The sequence below is a fragment of the Hevea brasiliensis genome, chromosome 6 (assembly GCF_030052815.1).
Source record: "Hevea brasiliensis isolate MT/VB/25A 57/8 chromosome 6, ASM3005281v1, whole genome shotgun sequence".
NCBI lineage: Eukaryota > Viridiplantae > Streptophyta > Magnoliopsida > Malpighiales > Euphorbiaceae > Hevea > Hevea brasiliensis.
Genome location: NC_079498.1, coordinates 67,414,330 through 67,428,741, shown reverse-complemented (window position 1 = coordinate 67,428,741; position 14,412 = coordinate 67,414,330).

The window sequence follows — 14,412 nt, the reverse complement described above, 5'->3', positions numbered from 1 at the left end:
ACCCATCCTAAGATTTCTTTCAAGTGAGCACGCTTAATCCTGGAGTGCTTCCAACTCTCTAGGCCATTCCACCAAAAGGTGCATCTAGTGATTAGTTTCTCCATTTTATATATCATTAGTTTCCACTCCCATTCCGATGTGGAACGTGTTTCCCATCTTTCAGGGAGCTTTTTGCCGTATCCAACGGAATCACTCGGGCACTGCCTTAGGGCCTTGTGGAATTGTGACATTCTCATTTTAGATAGTCCGTACATTGTACTGTTTCGATAATCAGTGTCTGTCTGGATAGCCAGAATGTCTAGAAATATATTTAAACTAGAGTGAGGAGTCATAAATAACTCAAATAATGATAAGAAAAATTTAAGCAATGAAATGCATTAAGGTTGAGTGAGCCGTAGCTCTAGCGATGAGTGACCTAACGGGAAGCAACTGTAAAGATAGTTGCCGACCCTAGACCCGTGGGGAAACCCTATAAAATAATTTTTGAGACTCCAGTGAAGAGTTATTGAGCCTTAGATAGCAATAGAATGTCAAGAAAATGCTAGGAAAATCTTGTCAATCAGTACAAATAATTTTAGCTTGTTAAGCTAAATGAATGGCATTTTGGTTATTTCACCTTTAGAGATGATTTTTGACCAACATGTCCATTTAAGTAAGTGAGATCTGTGTCCTAAAATATGAATAAATATTGTTAAAAATTTAATTAAAAATGATAAAAGAAAGAAGAAAAGAAAACAAAAACAAATAAGAAATTAAAACTTAATTATGACATAATAATGATGTCATTTAAATTTACTAACCAATTAACATAAAATGAGCACATATAAAAAGATAAAAAGAAATCAAATAAGCCAAAACTTTGGTCATCTTCTTCCTTTAATTCATATTGGCCGAACCACTTCCATGAGAGACTCCACCATTGTTCAAGCTTCAAAGCTTGGTCTTCCTCCATTTTCACCCTAAAAGCCCTAGGTCACTTCACTAAAAATTACTCCTATACCTTGAGAAAGTGTTTGGTAGCCAAGAGAGTGCAAGAAAAGTAAAGTTTGGGTGAAAGAAAATTCTATTTACTAAGGTTAGTGCACTATCCAAGTTTTCTCTCTTCTCTAAGTGTTTAGCATGCTAAACTAAGTTGAAATCTTGTGGAATTGAAAGAATATGATGAGGAATTGACAAACAAGAATTTCGGCAGCCATGAAAATATGTGGGAATTTATGATTTTGATGGAATTAATTTGATTAGTGGTGTTATTGATGAGTTTGCATAGGATAGAAGTTGAATTGCATGATGTACATGTGTTACATGAGATTTACAAAACTTCTAAGTTAGGGTTTAGTATGAAAATTGGGAATTTGATGATATGTTGATAAATTAATGTTGTTGAGACCAATTATGAACTATTTGAAGTGCATGGAATGTGATTTGAGGTTGGTAGTAGTGTGGAATGGTGGTATTGGGGAGTGTTGTGTTTATCTAGGATTTTCTGGACCTCAAGTCTAGTGTGGTTTTTAGGCCATAAGTAGAGTTGTGTTACTCTAATTGGTATGAGGCCAATTAGAGATAAAACCTAAGACAATTTGTTACATTTTTCATGCAGAGACCTTGCCCAGAAACTGAACCTAAAATGACCAAAAATTGGCTTGAATCCGAGTAACCAAAATCTAGACCTGGAAAAATAACCATATGAACAGTAAATATTCAAATGGCCATAACTCACTTTAGGAAGGTCAGCATGACCTGATTTTTGAACCATTGGAAAGCTTAGACATAGGCGAACATTTCCTTTGAAGGACTTATAGCCCAATTCTGACCATAACCTATTCAAATTGGTAACCAAAATTATCTCATCAAAACTACTAGAACCAAAATTTGCTCAGAAATTCTGGACATGAATCAATCCGGCCAGTTATGGTAAAAGTATCATAACTTGAGCTACAAAACTCCAAATGTAGTTATTCAAAAAGGAAAATAAATTAGAGACATTAAGGAACAACTTTGATGAGAAAAGTTAGCCAAAATTTCACCGTAGATTTTTCCAATAGAACAGTAAACTTAGGAGACAAAATCTGAAATTTTAGAAATACTTCTAGGAAGCTTTGAATTGTAATTGGCAAATAATGCCAACAAATTTAGAACACAAAATGTGGTAGGATCATGTGTTTAGAATTTTTATTCCTATTACTTATGAAATAGTCAATATTTTGTATGAATAGTAATGTAAATAGTAACTACAATGACATCAAACCCAAAGAACAAAAAACTAAATGACTTACACCTAAATCATGTGGATAGGTAGATGGGACTTGTATTCCCATCACAAATAGAACACATAATACCTTAGTAATATAACTTGAAAAATGAAATGTGATTTACATAAATGGATTGCTAATTGTATTAAATGAGGTAAATTAGTCATTAGGACTTACGTCTCCATTGTAAATAGAATAATAATACCTTGCATAATAAGTGGTACATGAGAGGGAACAATGTGAATTGTAAACACTTATTCTCATCATGAAAGAAAAGAAGAATGTTTGTGTACAATGGTACATGAAAACAATTAATATGAATTGTGATCAATAGGGATGATAAAATGAATGAATAAATTATGTAGAAATGTGATTCAGAAAATTTTGCTTTCATCATAACTCAACTCAACTAAGCCTTTATCCCAAAAATTTGGGGTCGGCTATATGGATTCTCTTTCTCCACTCTAAACGATTTTGAGTTAAATCCTCGAAAATGTGTAATGTTTCTAGGCTATGTTGTACTACTCTCCTCCAAGTCAGTTTAGGTTCTTCTTTTCTTTCTATCCTCTAACCTAATGTGCTCTACTTGTCTAACTGGAGCCTCAGTATGTCTACATTTCAAATGATCAAACCACTTCAATCTCCCTTCTCTCAACTTATCCTCAATTGGCACCACTCTTATCTTTTCACTAATACTCTCATTATGGACTTTATCTAGTTTAGTATGGCCACTCATCCACCTTAACATTCTCATCTCTACAACTCTTATCTTAGACACATACGACTCTTTCAGTGCCCAACACTCACTATCATATAACATGGCTGGTCGTATGGCTGTATGGTAAAATTTTCCTTTCAACTTATTAGGAATCTTGCGATCACATAAAACTCTCGTGGCACGTCTCCACTTCAACCATTCGGCTTTAATTCTATTACTAACATCCTCCTCACATCCCCCATCTACTTGAAGGACTGAGCTGAGATATTTAAAGTGATTACTATAGGACAGTACCACTCCATCCAAACTAACTCCTTCCCTATCACCAATTCGGCCTTTACTAAACTTGCAATGCATGTATTCTGTCTTCGTTCTACGTAACTTAAAGCCTTTTGACTCTAGAGTACTTCTCCAAAGCTCTAGCATTCTATTGACTCCTTCTCGCGTCTCATCTATTAGAACTATATCATTCGCAAACATCATGCACCAAGGAATACTCTCTTGTATATGTTTCATCAATTTATCTAAAACTAATGTAAAAAGGTAAGAGCTTACAGCTGAACCTTGGTATAATCCAACTAAGATAGGAAAATCTCTTGTGTAATGAACTTATAATGAAATAAGGAAACATAAGAATACTTAATGGTACTATTGTGCCCATGTACCACCTAGACACGTGTGTCAGATTAGATAGATTAGCATGCCAATAGGGGATTGTTTGAGCAGTACTGCGTAAGGCTTTATGCTTGTATTTGTGGCTTTATGCCCGCATTCATGGCTTATATGCCCGATTATTCGTTACTATGGCTTTTTACCCATATTGATTTCATATGTGGTTGACTTTCTGTATTTCACGTCCCATGGTATGACGGTCTGAGACACCACGTTGTCCAGTGCCAAGGACCCGCTTATCCAGTTTAGTCAGCCTGTCATAGGTTACTTGGGCAGTGAAATAAGTTAAAAATATTAGGAATTAAAAATATTAGAAATTAAATAAATGAGTAAGAAAGACTTAAAATAAATTAGATTAAAAGTAAGAATTTTATTTATTAAGAAATAATCCAAAACACTTAGAAAATATTGAGGAAGTGATAAAAAGATTAGAAAGAAATATAATTTAAATAAATATTACACATGCATCTTTCATAATAATATAAGCATAAATTGAATATTTTTAGATTATTTTTATACTGCATATTATTAGTGTAAATTTATGAACTAAGCAAGTTCAAAAAGGAATAAATTAGGATAAAAGATAGTAACTATTAGAAATTTCATATGAAATTAAATTAATTCTTAATTATCCGAATTATGTTTTATTTCTATCTTTAATTGTATATTATTTCTTTATTATATTATTGCACCACTAAGTAGCAATACTTAGTGCGATGGATTTTTTTCCTCGCGTAGGTACTGAAGATAAAGCCCAGTGGATATTAGACTGGGATTTTGGAGTTCTGATCTGCAGAGTGTCCAAGGTTGTCACCTCCTCAGCAATGCATGTACATAGGGCCCATATAAGTCATATTATGTATTTTGTATATCACAAATATTTTCTATGTTGTAATGTGACTATGAAAATATAACTAATATGTGTGTGATATAAATTAATAAATTGGCTATTGCATATGTAATTAATTTGTATATCATGTAAATTATGAATTTATATAATTAGTGTGTAAATCATGTATCTTAATGAAATTTAAGAATTTATATATATATGAATTAAGCATGAATGGAATTGTATGGGAATGAGTATGTAATTGAAATACACAAATGATATTTGAAATACTGAGATGATTATGACGTGTATAAATGAGATTATTACTGGAAATTTTTGTTGAAAATTTTAAACATGTAAATAGTGAAATATGTCAAATGGTAATAAAATAGGGAAAACTCCGCCAGTTTATCCTTAGACTATAATTTATTTTAAAATAGAACGAATTCAAAATTTTTAAAAGAATAAAGTAAGATAAGAAATGGTGCTTCGACACCGAATGTAGCACGCCTTGCTCGGCTATACTGCATGCCTTACACCGAATGTTACAAAGCATTAGCTATGAGATATGAAAATAATATCATAAATTAATTTTATTTTATGCATAAGCATGAATTCACCATTTGGATCTATTTCTTGCAAATCTCAACATCACATACTTTTCAAATAGAACATAATATAAATCATAATTTCATGTAAAATTCATCATAACCATAATATAATCCAATCAATTATTGTGGTACAATCATATTTTGAAGAACATAAAACATATATCAATAAAGTCATTTTATCAACATAAATATGTAGAAACATTTAATAGTTTAATACTAGTTGTCCACAAACCTCTTCTCCTCCAAATTAAGCTGATTCACCACCTCTGCAATTACCTTCACTTTTCCCTTTTATGACTGACTGTCATGCAGAGAAGAGACATACATACATTTCAGATAGATGTCTTAACTATTATTTTTATCTAATTATTTTCTCTTCCTTCTTTTAATTTCATTGAGGCATTTTATCAAACACTCAGTGTGCAACAACTACATGTCAAAATGAATTAGTTTCCTTTATTTTTCGAATCTCTAGAAAATACCTTGTAATTTCCATCCAAAACACTTTAATCCTGCAATTACAATTACCCAACAAACATTCATCCAATACCAATTTAATTCACCCAAAGTGGCTACCCCAAAACAACAACCACACATACAATTTAAAATTTTCAGTCAATTCCAGTAACCAAGGTAGCAAAGTTAAAATTCCACGAAAAATTCTAGCAACAAGGGTTTCAGGGCATCTTTTGCAGAATTAAACTTTCATATGTACATTTCAATCTCCAACTTTTCCAGAATTGAACTTTCATATGTTTATTTCAATCTGTAATTTGAATTATATCAAAATTAGGTCTACAACTCAAGTTATGAACAAAAATGTGCAACCTGCTCAGACTTCAATCACATTCAAAGCAGTAACAGAAATGTAAAAATATCACTATAAAGCGGACAAAATCAATTCTTGGCCATAATTATAAAGTTTCAGGGTATTTATTAAGCTTTCCAATTGTTCAAGAATCACCCTATTTCGAGTTCTATAGCATAAGTTATAAATTTTTAAAGTGGGCTATTCTACTTTTGGAAATTGTCAGACTAGTTTTCTATATTTGAGCAATAAAAAGTTCTGCCTTTAAATATTATCTTAACTGTGAAATTAGGTCTAGCACAAAACTATAAAGTTTTAGAGCATTCATCAAGGTTTTCATAGACAGAAAGATCATAGAAATCCAACTTTTCTTATTCAAGTTATGAATTTTCAAAAATGATTGGTTCTGCAGTCTAATGGTAGAACTAGTGTTCTAGCACACATACAAGCTTTCTATTCAATTTCTAGTTGTTTCTACCTTATCCATAATGAAATCCCTACTTAAATATGGTTAAAGATAAAGATTACAGCACTAACCTCACTTAAATTCCAGCTGCCACTCTCTCTCTCTCCCTTCAAACTCTACTAAAACCCTTCAAGGACATTAGGGTTCTTCAAGCTTGGATTGCTAGTTCTTCTTGCTCCTTTGCTTAAGCCTTCCAAAATTGAGATAATCGAGGGTTTTGGCTGGCTTTTCCTCCTTCAAATTGAGAGAATATGGCTATTAGAAGAGAGAAAAGTGAAGAGGAGAGGAATAAAAATGGGTGGCTGGTAGGTTTGGTTAAGTTTTTACAGAATTTTTTTGGCTTTTGTCCAATGGTCCATAAGGCGTCTTTCTAACATTTCTAAATTCTCTCCAAAACTTTATAATTTATTCAAGTTAGTCCTCAATCTTTTATTTGCCCCTAAACTTATTAATTAATTCAATTTGATCTTCTGACTGATGACCGGATGTCTAAATAGGAAAGAAAGCAATTCCACACACAAACTCAATTCGAAATTTAGGTGAAGGTCTTCTTGAGTAAATTAAGGGTGTTACAATTCTCCCCCACTTAAGATATTTTGTCCTTAAAATTTACCTGTTAGATGCCTCTAAACAGTTATGGGTATTGCTTTCTGATATCTTCTTCTCGCTCTCAAGTAGCCTCTTCACCAGAATGATTTCACCACAACACTTTCACCAATGGAATTTGCTTATTTCTCAGTTGTTTCATCTCCTTTGCTATAATTGCCATGGGTTCTTCATCATATGTGAGATCTGGGTTTACTTCAATTGACTCTAATGGCAATACATGTGAAGGATCAAACTTGCACCTACAAAGCATAGATATATGAAATACATTATGGATATTGTCTATGTAACACCCCTCACCAGATCTACAGTGTAGCCGAGCAAGGACTATTACACTCTGTGCTAGAGCATTTTATCTTATCTTACTTTATTTCTTTATTAATTTTTATCTCGTTATATTTTAAAATAAATTATATTCAAAGGAGAAACTAATGGAGTTTCCCCTGTTCTATTACCGTTTGGCGTGTTTTATTATTCACTTGTTAAAAAATAATTTCAACAACATTTTCTAATGATAATCTCATTCATATCCATCACAACCATCTCATCATTTCAAATATCATTTATGTATTTCAATTCCACATTTATTTTTATACATATCCATTCATGCTCAATTCATGCATAAAAATTTTCAAATTTCATTAACTTACATGATATACAAATTAATTATATATATATATAATAGTCAATTTATTAATTTACATCATATACATATTAAATACAATTTCATAATTTATATTACAACATAATAAATTTTCATAATGTGCAAAATATATTAATATGACCTATATAAAGCCCTATCTACATGCATTGCTGAGGAGGTGATAGCTTGAACACTTCTACAGATCTGGACTCTAAAATCTCAGTCTAATGTCCACTGGGCTTTATTTTCAGTACCTATGCGAGGAAACAATCCATCGCGCTAAGCATTTCTGCTTAGTGGTGCAATAATATAACAAGGAAATAATATATACAAATAAAGATAAAGATAAGGGCATAATTTGTGTAATTAAGAATTATTTTGATTTCATATGAAATTTTTGATATTAAATATCTTTTGTCATTTTTATTGTTCTTTGGAAGCGCTTATTTTATAAGTTTATAATAATAATATACAATATACAAAATTAATAAAAATATTGAATTTATGTTCATATTATTATAGAAGATGCATTTGTAATAATTATTTAAGTTATAATTATTTTTTTTCTAGCCTTTTCATTGCATTACTTAATATTTTCAATGTATTTTGGATCATTTCATAATAAATAAATTTTTAGAACCAATCTAGTTCATTTTAGATCTTTCTCACTCATTTATTTAATTTCTAATATTCTTAACTTATTTTATTATCCAAGTAACCTATGACAGGCTGACTGGATTGGATACGTGGGTTCCAGGCATTGGACACCGTGGCGCGTTGGGCCGTTATACCATAGGATGCATAATGTCAACCACGTATGCAATCAATATAGCTGACACTAGACACCGTGGTGCCTCGGGCCATCATACCATGGGACACATAACGTCAACTACGTATGCAATCAATATGGCTAAGAAGCCATGGTAACACATAATCGGGCATACAAGCCATAAATACGGGCATAAAGCCTTAATAACGGACATAAAGCCTTATCCAGTACTGCTAAATCAATCCCCTATTGGCATGTCAATCGATCCAATCTGACACATATGTCTATGAAGGAATGAAAGCGTGGATTAAAGGGCATTAGAACCTTGAATTTCAAAGATTATTTCTAAGGTTACATGCACCATACCAAGTGTCTTATGATCCTAATCAATTTCCAATGCCCAATTGCATACCAAAATATATTTTAGCATGCATTAAAATTTTATTTGCCATTAAAGATTATGAATTAATATTTAATTCAATTAAACCTAACTAAAAGAGGGATTTTTAGGTACTAACCTCTTGATGCACAATTGAAGCCTCTTAGGATGTTCTTAGGACCCCAAATGTTGTTCCTCTAGTTTGTCCACCACAAGCACACACCAAAGTTGCAATGGCAGCCCTAGATTGGCTTCTCAAGCCTTGTCAACCAATTTTGAGATGGGGTTTGTACTTTGTGAAGGTTGTATGAATGTATTAGGAGTTAGAAACACTTTCTAAAAATTTTAATTCAAGAGAAATCAAAGTTTTTTTTCCCTTGAATCAATTGAGAAATTGAAGAGGAGAGGGAGAGACATATTGTCATCCAACTTGAGAGAAAAGTGAGAGGAGAGATTTTTCCTTTATAACTTTTCTTTATATACTTAGGACAAAACCCTCACTAACTCCCTTGCCACATGTCATCACAAGATCCCATCTTGTTATTATTTGATTTAATCCTATGAAGCCAAGTGTTAAGCTCCATTTAAATCATGACATGTGGTCTTCCATCATAGGAAGACAAGTGGCAAGATCATATGGTGCCATATGTCACCATCTCATGGTACCCCATGTCACCATGTGAAAAGACCAATTTGCCTTTACCTTTTAATTTGAGTTCTTAACCCAAAATTATAATTTCTCCTCTTTAAATCAATTTATATCAAATATAAATTAATTAATTAATTGATCTCCATTAATTAATTAATTAATCTCCATTAATTAATTAATTAATCTCCATTAATTAATTTCTCATAATTAAATTCATATTTAATCAAATGAAATATAAATTTAATTTATACTATACATCCAATAACTTAGATTTGGTTTTAAGTTATGCTAGGGACTTTGCAATCCTATTGCAAACCAAACCTCTTTAATTAATTAATTAAACTCTTTAATTAATCAATTAAATCACATTTTAAATTGTGATTAGCTTGTGTAGATGTGTGACTTACTAGGCTCATTACTTATTGGCAATGAGAAATGATATTAACTCTTAATATCATTAGAACTCTTTCTTACCGTAAATGATTTCTCTAAATCATTTCAAGCATCTCATATACCATAGTTGACACCTAGCATAGTATGCCATGGCCACCCAATCAGTAATAAGAAATACTTTAAATGAACCTTTGATCATATGTTACCATGCACTAGAATCTCTCAGTTACAAAATCCCAATTCGAGCTGGAGTCATGGTTAATGTCAAACCCTATTTGCTATGAACATTATGTTCTCTTTTAATTTCGATTCTTGATTAATTAGATTTTCTTATCAGAAACTCTTTTCTGACTAAATCTGTCTTGTTAGTAGTATGCCCTAGAGCATATCATTTTATATGTATCTTATACATATCTTATTAATAAAAGATAATTTCACTTTTCCATTTACATAATATATTTATGTGTAATAGAAAAGGTCCATTGATGTTTTGTTAGAAATTCTATTCTTAAGTTGTTAAGAATATGAGTGATAGTATTTCTAGTACAAAATATCATAAATTGGTTCACAATCGAGGATACTTCACAAAAGATATGACTTATCTAGAAAGATTGTAATCATGTTTGTTCCCAAGGTATTTATATGAGATATAAATAAGATGGAGTGGTGAGTCTCATGCCACATAACAAACATGATAGGCACTTATACATGATAAGTAGGCCGAACCAGTGCCACTTATGATAAGTGCATGGAGTTTACTCTTGTCAATGCATTGTTATATATCATATCAATGCATATAATCTTTAGACCTAAGATAACACAGTTATCTCATGTATAGGTGGTTTGAGTTTGATACTGCTTTCATACTTGTACTGTGTATGGGTATATGGGTATGTGTTGGCTCATACTAGTTATATATGGAGATAGGTGTTGATCAAGATGGAATCCGTTACCCTAAGTAAATAGGGAATAAAATCCTATGTTCATTTAATTGTTCTTGATGTTTCAAGTTCCTGGCAAGGACAGACAGATTTAGTCAGAAAAGAGTTTCTGATAAGAAAATCTAATTAATCAAGAACTGGAATTAAAAGAGAATATAATGTTCATAGCAAATGGGGTTTGATATTAATCATGACTCTAGCTCAAATTGGGATTTTGTAATGGAGAGATTCTAGTGCATGGTAACATATGATTAAATGTTCATTTAAGGTATTCCTTATTACTGATTGGGTGGCCATGGTATACTATGCTAGGTGTCAATCATAGTCTATGAGATGTCTGAAGTGATTTAGAAAAATTATTTACGGTAAGAAAGAGTTCTAATGATATCAAGAGTTAATATCATTTCTCATTGCCAATAAATAATGAGCCTAGTAAGTCACACATCTACACAAGCTAATCACCATTTAAAATATGATTTAATTGATTAATTAAAGAGTTTAACTAATTAATTAAAGAGGTTTAGTTTGCAATAAGATTACAAAGTCCCTAGAATGACTTAAAACCAAATCTAGGTTATTGGATGTATAGTATAAATTAAATTTATATTTAATTGGATTAAATATGAATTTAATTATGAGAAATTAATTAATAGAGATTAATTAATTAATTAATTAATTTATATTTGATATAAATTGATTTAAAGGGGAGAAATTATAATTTTAGGTTGAGAACTCAAATTAAAAAGTAAGGGCAAATCGGTCTTTTCACATGGTGACATGTGGCACCATAAGATGGTGACACATGGCACCATATGATCTTGCCACTTGTCTTTTTATGATGCAAGACCACATGTCATGATTTAAATGGAGCTTGACATTTGGCTTCGTAGGATTAAATCAAATAATAACAAGATGAGATCTTGTAATGACATGTGGCAAGGGAATAAGTTAGGGTTTGACCTAAGTATATAAAGAAAAGTTATAAAGAAAAAAACACACTCCTCTCTCTTTTCTCTCAAGTTGGATGACAATTTTATCTCTCTCTCTCCTCTTCAATTTCTCAATTGATTCAAGCGAAAAACTATGATTTCCTCTTGAGTTAAAATTATTAGAAAGTGTTTCTAACACCCAATACATTATACAACTTTCACAAAGCATAAACCCCATCTCAAAATTGGTTAACAAGGCTTGAGAAGCCAATCTAGGGGTTGCCATTGCATCTTTGATGTATGCTTGTGGTGGACAAACTACAGGGACAACATTTGGGGTCCTAAGAACATCCTAACAGGCTTCAATCGTGCATCAAGAGGTTAGTACCTAAAAATCCCTCTTTTAGTTAAGGTTAATTGAATTAAATGTTAATTCACAAACTTTATTGGCAAATGAAATTTTAATGTATGCTAAAATGTGTTTTGGTATGCAATTGGGCATTAGAAATTGATTAGGATCATAAGACACTTGGTATGGTGCATGTAACCTTAGAAATAATTTTTGAAATTCAAGGTTCTAATGCCCTTTATTCACGCTTCCACTCCTTCATGTCTGTCCTGGTCAGGAACATGAAATATCAAGAATAATAAAATGAACATAGGATTTTATCCCTATTTACTTAGGGTAACGGATTCCATCTTGATCAACACCTATCTCCATATATAACTAGTAGGAGCCAACACATGCCCATATACCCATACACAGTACAAATATGAAAGCAGTATCAAACTCAAACCACCTACATACAAGATAACTATGTTATCTCAGGTCTAAAGATTATATGCACTGATATGATATATGACAATGCATTGACAAGAGTAAACTCTATGTACTTGTCATAAGCATTACTGGTTCGGTCTACTTATCATGTATAAGTGCCTCTCATGTTTTTTATGTGGCATGAGACTCACCTCTCCATCTTATTTATATCTTATATAAATACCTTGGGAAAAAACATGATTACAATAATTCTGGATAAGTCATGTCCTTTGTGAAGTATCCTCGATTGTGAATCAATTTATGATACTTTGTTCTAAAAATACTATCACTCATATTCTTAACAACTTAAGAATAGAATTTCTAACAAAATATCAATAGACCTTTTCAATTACACATAAATATATTATGTAAACGGAAAAGTGAAATTACCATTTTATTAATAAAATATGTACAACATACATACAAAATGATATGCTCTAAGGCATACTACTAACAATCTCCCACTAGCACTAGAGCCATTCATTACAATATCTTAGACCCATCTTATCAAGGTGTCAGTCTAACTGAGTTTGTGACATAGGCTTTATGAATAGATCAGCTAGATTTTCGGCTAATGTTATTTTTTGCATGGCTATATCGCCTCACCCAACTATCTCTCTGATAATGTGGTAGCGCCTTTCTATGTGTTTGAATTTTTTGTGAGACCGGGGTTCCTTAGCCTGTATGACCGCTTCATTGTTATCACAGTAGAGAGGAACTGCTGACTCAATGGAAGGAACTATTGCAAATTCTGTCACGAACTTTTTATCCAAACAGACTCTTTTGCAGCATTTGATGTAGCAATGTACTCGACCTCTGTGGTGGAATTAGTAGTCGTACTTTGTTTGGAACTCTTCCAACTGACTGCACCTCTATTACAAATGAACACAAACCCAGAGATAGACTTTCTATCATCGATATCTGATTGAAAATCAGAATCAGTATAACCATCCAATTGCAAGTAACCACCTCCATAAATCAAGAATAAATCCTTAGTTCTTCTCAAGTACTTAAGGATATTCTTGACAGCTATCCAGTGTTCCAAACTTGGATTGGATTGAAACCTGCTAGTCAAACTAACAGCATATCTGATATCCAGCCTAGTACACAACATTGCATACATTAAACTTCCAATAGCCGAAGCATATGGAATCCTAGCCATTTTATCTCTTTCTTCTGGTATCTTTGGAGACATCTATTTGGAAAGGTGGATACCATGTCTTACTGGTAACAATCCTCTCTTGGAATCAAGCATGTTAAACCTCTTTAACACCTTTTCCAAGTATAGACTTTGGGATAAACTAATTATTCTTTTCGCTCTATCTCTATAGATGCAAATTCCAAGAATATAGGTTGCCTCCCCTAAGTCTTTCATGGAGAATGTATTTGACAACCATACCTTGACAATTGTCAATATACCTATGTCATTACCTAGCAATAAAATGTCATCTACATATAAAATAAGGAAAGTGATGGTACTCTCACTAACCTTCTTATATATAAATGGCTCATCCATATTTTTTATAAAACCAAATGATTTAATGACTTCATCAAAACGGATGTTCCAACTTCTCGAAGCTTGTTTCAACTCATAAATAGATCATTTTAGCTCGCATATCTTTGAACCATCTTGGGATTCAAAACCCCTAGGTTGTTCCATGAAAATGTTTTCATCAATGTTTCCATTGAGAAAAGCTGTTTTGACATCCATTTGCCAAATCTCATAATCATTGTATGCAGCTATTGCTAATAAAATCCTAATTGATTTAAACATGACAATAAGTGAGAAAGTCTCCTCATAGTCGATTCCTTGCCTTTAGTGAAACCCTTTTGCAACTAGCCTTGCTTTATAGGTCTCTACCTTTCCATCAGAACCAATTTTCTTCTTGAAAACCCATTTATTTCCTACAGGTACAATACCTTCAGGTGG